This window comes from Pongo abelii, chromosome 10, assembly GCF_028885655.2.
Source record: "Pongo abelii isolate AG06213 chromosome 10, NHGRI_mPonAbe1-v2.0_pri, whole genome shotgun sequence".
NCBI classification, from domain to species: domain Eukaryota; kingdom Metazoa; phylum Chordata; class Mammalia; order Primates; family Hominidae; genus Pongo; species Pongo abelii.
Window position 1 is genome coordinate 23,241,460 of NC_071995.2, and position 8,132 is coordinate 23,249,591.

The window sequence follows — 8,132 nt, forward strand, 5'->3', positions numbered from 1 at the left end:
GAAAATAACACAGATGTCCTGTGCATTATATAGTTATTCATTCTAAAAGTACTGTGTTTTCAAGGGTCTGGTCATTGCCCAGGTCAAAATTGTATTGCTTGTGGCCAAAAATGTTTCTACCCACTTATTCTTGTCTTATCCTTGCTGATTGGTGGTACTTGTCAATAAATATTGGCAGTAAAGTCTTTGAGAGCAATGTCTCCTAGTCTCCTAGATACTGTTTAATGCAGATTTAAAGCCCTATTCTTGGAAAAAATCCCTCAAAAAGACTTCGGTTCTCCAAAGCTGTATCTCCAACTTTCCCTAACTTCACTTAAAAGGTGCTTTACTGACGGGTTAGCCACTCACCTCCACACACTGTTAGACATTCTACCACTTTTCAGCCATATTTTTTTTTCTGAAATTTTGTGATTTTCATTATTGCTACAATAATAGTGAAGCTCACATTTTCATAGCTTTTCTTCTGCAGTGTTGCTCCCTCTAGTGCTGAGTTGAGAGACTGGATATTCGTGATACAATGTAAAAATTTTCCTCATTTAACTAACAGAAAAGTTAACTGTGGAAAAAAAATATGTTATTTACACATTAAAAGTATTTCTACACGCCAGGGCTAGGGTACTATTCATTACCACATCTCCAGCAGCAAGTGCAGCATTGACTCCTAACAAGTATGCTTTGAACCAAACTGCTGAGAGAATACATAGGATGGAAAAAAATTAAGACTCTATCTTAAATTTTTTAATTCAAGATGTGCCTTTTATAGTGACACCTAAAGTTTTAGAAGGATCTTATCATAGAACAACATTATTTAGCTAGCTATGAAAAATGAAATAATGCCAGGCACGATGGCTCACACCTGTAATCCCAGCACTTTGGGTGACCGAGGCAGGCAGAACACAAAGTCAGGAGCTGAAGACCAGCTTGACCAACATAGTGAAACCCTGTCTCTACTGAAAATACAAAAATTAGCCGGGTGTGGTGGCATGTGCCTGTAATCCCAGCTACTCAGGAGGCTGAGGAAGGAGAACTGCTTGAACCTGGGAGGTGGAGGTTGCAGTGAGCCGAGATTGTGCCACTGTACTCCAGCCTGGGTGAGACTCCATCTCAAAAGAAAAAGAAAAATGAAATAATTAATTCTTCAGAATATTTGTCGTAAGAATAAGGTATGTGATTCAAATATATGTAGAAAGAAGCAACTTAGCAGTTTCCAACTTAGCAGGAATTCTGACATTTGGATGTTGTGCACACAGACTTTTGAGGAATTCTTCTGCATACCACAAGCTAGAGCTACTACACTTCTGTGAATCCCACAGTCCTTTGGTGTTGGGGATAGCTGCTGGCTAAGCTTACTTTACTCAGTGAGACCTATCCAATCAGAGTTATCTTGAACTCTTGTCTCAATAGTCAGCCATTTGCTTCCAGTATTGTCTTTACTTTTCACCTCTCCTGCTTAATGCTCCCAAATCCAAACAGCTCCATTTTACAGCTGAGCATACTTAACTCACTTTACTCTTTAACTTGCAGGTTGTTGGCTAGGATCCTCTCTACAATACTCACTTCAGATTTGGAGCAGGATTCTCCATTTAAAGTAACAGGGGCAGGAAGACATCCACATTTTGCGTGACAGGTCATATACTATTCAATATGTTATAAGATACCTATATACATCTAAGAAGCATTCTATTGATTTTTATCATACAATCTACAGAAAGTAAATTTGACAAAATTTCCTTGGCTGGTGAGAAAACATAGATTCCCCAGTGACTTTCAACTATGCCCTCAAGGGCCATGTCAGAATCCCTGAAAGTGGATGGTCATAAAATTTTTGTGTTAATCCATGGGTTTTCAATAGTTGAGAAGTATGGGTCTAATTTAGAGGGGACTCTCTAAAGAGTTATGAGGGTTTAAGTCTATGACCTTATTAAACTCTAAGACTGATTGCTCGCAATTACACAATCCAGCTACCAAAAAGTAATTTCAGAATAATTCAATGTCTTTACTTTTATTTCACAAACACTGTGAAGTTTATACATAGACCCCTCTTCTTTTCTATCTTTCTTTCCTCCATTCCAGTCTTTCATATTATTTGTCCTGCGCCTGTCACTTTTTTCCTTATTCTGCAAAGCTCAGAAGAACCCAGGTGGCAAAAAGCAGAACTATTCACAGAGGGTGAAGGAAAGAAGACTTGGCAGATTGGTAGACAGAGTTAGAATCTCTTAGGTCAGCAAAAGTTAAAAAAAAAAAAAAAAGGTTAAGAACACACACACATATTTGCACATATGTTAAAATGTTTTGACCCATCACATAAATATGTGTGAATTGGGGGTGAAGATAAAAAAAGATGGAAAGATGCATTTCGGTCTCTTACACGACGGAGGAAAAAAATAACTCTGGTCATTTCTATTCTGATTATTCACTGCATGTTTAAATAAGGTTTAAAGAGACTCTCAATGCCTCTCTAAATTATGGAAGCAAGTAGCTGATTCTTAGCTTTCTTGTAAATTTCACAAAGACTCCTTTGAGGGAAAGCCGCAGTCTCCTAGAAGCTGTTAACTTGCTTTAAACCAATTGCATTAAACCTATTGCTCATGCAGTTCGGAAATTTTATTATCACTTTAACCACAAGAGTATGCAAAAAGATAAGACAAGATTCTAGTGTAATAAAGATTCCTACCTAGCAGGCTAGCAATCTATATAGAAGAATTAGATAAGATTATTTCCAGTGTTAAATAATGCAAAATTTCAAAAATATTGCTGAAGCACATTTAGGAATCCCATACTTACCTGTGCCTCACTGTTAGACAGTTAACACTTCATCAAATGTGGTTCCTGGATTGCAAGTCCAACTGTCATATTAGTTGATGCTGGATAATTTGGGTTTACTAATGCACCATTTTATGCTAGCATAAGGAGCTCTACATTTCTCAGGATGCAAGCAACAGGTTTGGAAGGGATAATTTTCCTATTTATAAGAATATAGTAATAAAATACAGTGAATGTCTTAGAGAATTTGTCTTTTCCAATGCACAGGACAAAGAATCTTTCCCACTGTTATCTTTAAGATCCTTCTTCAGATCCTTCTTCAGAATGCGGGATCTTTGAGATCCTTCTTCAGAATGTGGTTTCTACCTAGAATTCTGCTGCTACTTTCCTGTGGCTTCTGATTCTTGAAATTGCTTGCCATATAACCAAGAGAAGGAAAGGGTATCAGTTAGGATTCGGTTCAGCTTCATAGAACAGAGACCCTACTATGGACGCTTAAATGCACAGGTTTATGCTCTCAAGTTTAATGAAGATTAGAGAATGCAGCTGGGGCCTGATACAGTGGCTTCCTGGAGTCGTAGAGACCCACAGAGATTTCTGAGCTCTCCCATCCACAGTGCTTACAAATGCATTGCATCTGCATCTTAAGCAGCAGGAAGGAGGAAGTAGCAGAGAGGTCAGAGGGCACCCTCCAGCTGTCTTTTATGAAAATTTCTCAGAAGTTACACACTTCCACTTCCACTTCATTGATGGTGCTGAATAAGATCAAGGCGTCAGGAAAGAGAAAGATACAGGGGCAGAAAAACAACAGTCTCTGTAGCAGAACGTGATGATGACACAGCATACCATCTTTTCTGATTTTAAAGCGATCAACTTAGTATTTAAATTCAATCACTCAAGATTTTCCTTTGTATCTTTGCTTTTCCTCCCTTTTCTTAAAGTAAATGTAAATTTCCAGAGAACTTACATATTATGCTGCAATCAGAAGAGGGTCTCTGCCTTAGCTATAGTGTTGCTGATCACAGCCAGACTTTTTATTGCCATCATGAGGCCAGTATTACTGCTGATTCTATGCTTTCTCTGTGGTCCTTAGTCATGAAGTTCATACACTCCAAATCCTACTCATTCCAACCTCAGGTCTCTTTAGGGCCTCCAATCTTCTGCCGTTTGTAAGGTTGGAGATTCTGTCCTTGCCCATGGTTAGGATAGGAGAGGCTATGCTGCAGGGAAAAGAAAAGAGAAAAAAAAGGAAGGAAGGGGAGGAGAGGGGAGGGAAGGGAAGGGAAGGGAAGGGAGACTATCTCCAAATCTCAGTGATTGAACACACATAAGTTTATTTCTTACTCACACTGCGTGTCTGTTGAGGTTTCCGGAAGCCTCTGCATAGTCACTCAGAAGCCTAGTCACTCTGCATAGTCCCTCAGTTGGTGTGTAGAAACTTCCTCAGCATGGCCTCTGCTGTAGTGGGTCTTTGAGTGACTATGCAGTCACTCAGAGGCCATGCTGAGGAAGATTCTGCCAACCAACTTGTAGTCATCTTATCTAGACCATATGGCCTTCTCTGTCACTATGGTAGGGGAAGAGAGACTGGAGAATCACCTTGGATTTTTTGCTATCAGCTCCCTAATTGATACAGCATCACTTATTGCCAGGGATTGAATGTTTGTGTCCCCCAACATTCATATGTTGGAACCCTCTCCCCTAAACTGATAATATTTGGAAGTGAGGACTATGGAGGCTAATTACATCTAGACGAGGCCATGAGGGTGGGGTCCTCATAATGAGATTGGTGTCTTTATAAGAAGAGACCAGAGCCAACTTCCTCTCTGCCTCTGCCATGTGAGGATACAGCAAAATGGTGGCCATCTGCAAACCGGAAAGAAGGCTCTCACCAGACACCAAATATGCTTGCACCTTGATCTTGGACCTTCCAGCCTGAGAACTGTGAGAAATAAATGCTTGTCATTCAAGCCACCAGTATACAGTATTCTATTATAGCAGCCAAACTGACTAAGACACTTCCAATCTCATTTTATTGATCAAATTAAGATATGGTCCACCTAATTGCAAGAGTAGGGGAAAATGTTTCTTTCAATGCCTGTGAAGAAAGAAGAAAGGAGTAATGGATAAAATTGATAATGTCTATCTATCTCTCGAGCTGACTATGACTCTGTAAGTCCACCCTCAGGCCCCTCAGTCTAGTCAACTCACTCAATCACTGCTGATTTACCTGTAAGGCACAGTGTTTGACACGGAACTTCTCTGTGAAGTTTGTGGTCTCCTAGGCGACGTTCCAGAGTCCGGAAAATGGCTAACATTTGCTCTTTAATACTTTCAAATGTATCTGGGATTTCAATTCTTTCATTTCAGGAGTGGGTAGGAAAGGATGTTTCTTAGAAACAAGCTTGTTCTAACCTCTCAATACATCACCTCTATTTTCTTCTTTCATTTGGTCAAACTCATCTCTTTCTTTTCCTGTGGGTAATATAACTTATTCTTTGGTGTCTTGTTGTGTATACAGTAATCTTCTTCAAGTCATAATGGCTCAGTCATGTCAGAATTCACTTACCTTTTTTCTCTCAATAGAGACTTGCTCTCACAAATGAAAGCTATGTTTTCGAGATTATTTGTTTCTGCTACAGATTTATGTCTCATTTAGAATTTTAATTAGCTTATTTGCTGTACACTGTCCTATCTACCCAACCCTTGAGGGTGGTGCATATAGAAAGCTGTTTTTAGCACTTGGAGGATAACAATAAATGCAAAGATGGAGGAGGGTGCAAATAATTTAAAAATTTTAAGTCTATCATACCAATATATCTACAAAGTTAGGAAAACTACTATTATATCAGGTATAATATTTGGAAAACTTTAAGCACAAGTACGCTCATTTCATTTATACTGTGATTCTTTGTGATTCTTCATCCTTTAAAACAATGGGTTTTAGGGCATCAGGGAACCATGCACTTCCTAATCAGCTTTGATTATCTCATTAGATTTTTTTATTATTTACTCTTTAGAGGGAGACTTGATTTAAGAGCCAGACTGTATAAAGAGAAAGGGCATTCCTAAACTCCAAAACGCCATTTACAAATTACAAGGCAAATCTCGTGGACTTTGACAGTGGAGCTATTCTACAACTCAGAGTGAAGAGCGCTCAGAGAACGTGGCATAAGTAATGCTATCAACTCGAAAGGAAGGCAAGATGCAGGTGGGGTGCAGGAAGAAGTTAGACTCAAGGGGTCCTACTCCTTTTCTCAAGATTGAAATATTTTAAAGTGTTCTTGAGATAGAAAAAAAAATAAGTATGTCAATAAGGGAGCCAAAGCAGATCCTCTTTGGTGCTCCAACAGGAGATCATTTCATAGAAATAGATACCGTTTTGCCATCATGATGCATTTACGGCAAAGGAGAATGATATTAAAGCGTGTGTAAGCAGAGAGTACTGGAGATATCCCCAGCCACCCCACATGCCTTTGCCCACTGCTATGGTCTGAATGTCTGTAATCCTAACCCACCAATGTGATGGTGTTAGAAGGTAGGGCCTTTTGGAGTTATTAGGATATAAGGATGGAGCCCTCATGAATGGGAGTAGTACCCTTACAAAATAGACCACAGAGAGCTACTCATCCCTTCTACCATGTAAGAACTCAGCAAGAAGGTGCCATCTATAAACCAGAAAGTAGACCCCCACCAGACACTGAATCTACCTGTACCTTGATCTTGGAATTCCCAATCTCCCGAAATGTGAGAAATACATTTCTGGCTTTTATAAGTTACTTAGTTTACAGTATTTTGTTACAGCAGTTCAAATGACTAAGAGACCCACATTCCTGGCTGAAATGGGATATTTCCAGAAGTTTCCTCATGCTTTCAGTAATGGACACAGTGTACAACCAATATATCCTTTATGAGTAAAAAATTTATTTTCCTAACTGCTGTAAGGATTCCCAGCAGAGAGCCCAGCTATCAGTTCTCTTTGATGAGTGCCTCTACTGAAGAGTCCCACCTCCCCCAAGGTCATGATTTCTTCCAAGGGTGGTCTATATTCACTGATTGATTCAGGGACATAAATGTCTGCCCCTGTGCCCTAAGTTGAGACAACTCTAAAGGACTATCTATCCCAGTTTCAGAACTCCCAAAGGAGTCAGTTGAGGCCTCTGCTGAGACTATGTTGCAGCCCAATTTATTCCCCTGCCCAATCCTGTCTACTGTCTTGCTTTTCCCTTCCATACATACTGATTCCGGGAGCATTTCCAAAGGAACTTCCTGCTCTGCAATCTCTGAGTCTGCTTCTTAGGGAACTAACCATGCAATATTACCAGAAGTATAGTACCAGTACCAATAGTACCAGAAGTGGAGTCAAGAAAGCAGACATTAAAATGGACTTTTGAAGTTGAATTACCCACCACTCAGCTGGTAATGAGGATTTCAGCACTGGTAATAGTTGAAACACAGATGGTCCCTGCACTTGATCTTAGCCAAAAGGCTGAGAAGTAATACAGATAGTCCCTGGCATAAAGTCTCCATGCTACTGCTAAAACTCATCGACGGTGAACTGCAATGATATTTTGGTGAAAGAAAGTACACTAGCATGTGTGATATTTCTGGCATTTGAAAAATACTGGGTAAGTAATAGCTATAAGGACAGAAAAATTAGATTCTATATTCTATGGGCACTTTAGGAAAAAATTAAATGATGAGGGTGATTAATAGGCAATTAAAAGTTAAGTTTGTTAGCCAGGGTACCTCCTTTGTACCACGCAAAAGATATTTTGATCTTCTACAGTTAGTGGGCAATAAAAGCTGAAGACCAAGCCCAGCACATAATAACAGTAGTGGAACTTCAAGTTCTGCTGCTGTGCCTGCTGTGCCAAGATCAGGTCTTGTATGGGAAAGAATGGGGTCCTGACTCACAGAATCGTGACACCCAAAATCCTTGAATCCCCAGATTCCGCTTCTTTGAGAGCCTCAGAAGTCGTCTATTCCTTTCTATTAAAAGTCTGAATTCCCCCTTTACTTGAAGATAATGCAGACAGGTCATCCCCTGCAGCACAGTAGAAGCTACAAGCAGGATCTCCCCAACTTCCCCTCCTTGCCACTGGGACAATAATGGCCCAGCTGGAACATGATGGAACATCCTGATAAAGAAGAAAATGGACTCTACCCCAAAGGAGCTGTAGGACCTAGCCAACATATACTGGCAGAAGCTGGGAAAATTCACATGGCGCTGGATTCTGAGAGTGCTAGATCAAGAGGGGTGGAACATAAATTTGAATAAGAGAGAGCATTCTCCTGACATACATACTTTCAAATTCTGGCAAAGACATAAGGAGATGGTGTAAACATGATGTTAAGATGGTTCCTAG